Raw genomic sequence first — 338 nt, forward strand, 5'->3', positions numbered from 1 at the left:
TTTGATTGCCACTCAATATTTTAAACTCGTTTTCAATTATATACCCATAATTTATGATGTTAAGAGGAAGTTTCATTATATTATATCATTATTACTTAGTGTAGGTAGCCTAGCTATATCGATAAATATTGAATATTTTTATTGTTCCTTGTTTGAAAATCAAATATATGTAGACGCCGCGCGTTTCGATCCACGAACCGGACAGGGGGCAGTTCAGTCTCCCTAGTCGAAACCGTATATAGTAAGTACCACTGGCGAGGTGTTTAATACACGAACTGACTGACTATACACTGAAAAATATTTCGTTATATTCCTTTTTGTTAATTTGTTTTACGGTG

Source organism: Pararge aegeria, chromosome 19 (genome assembly GCF_905163445.1).
Source record: "Pararge aegeria chromosome 19, ilParAegt1.1, whole genome shotgun sequence".
In the NCBI taxonomy this organism is placed as follows: domain Eukaryota; kingdom Metazoa; phylum Arthropoda; class Insecta; order Lepidoptera; family Nymphalidae; genus Pararge; species Pararge aegeria.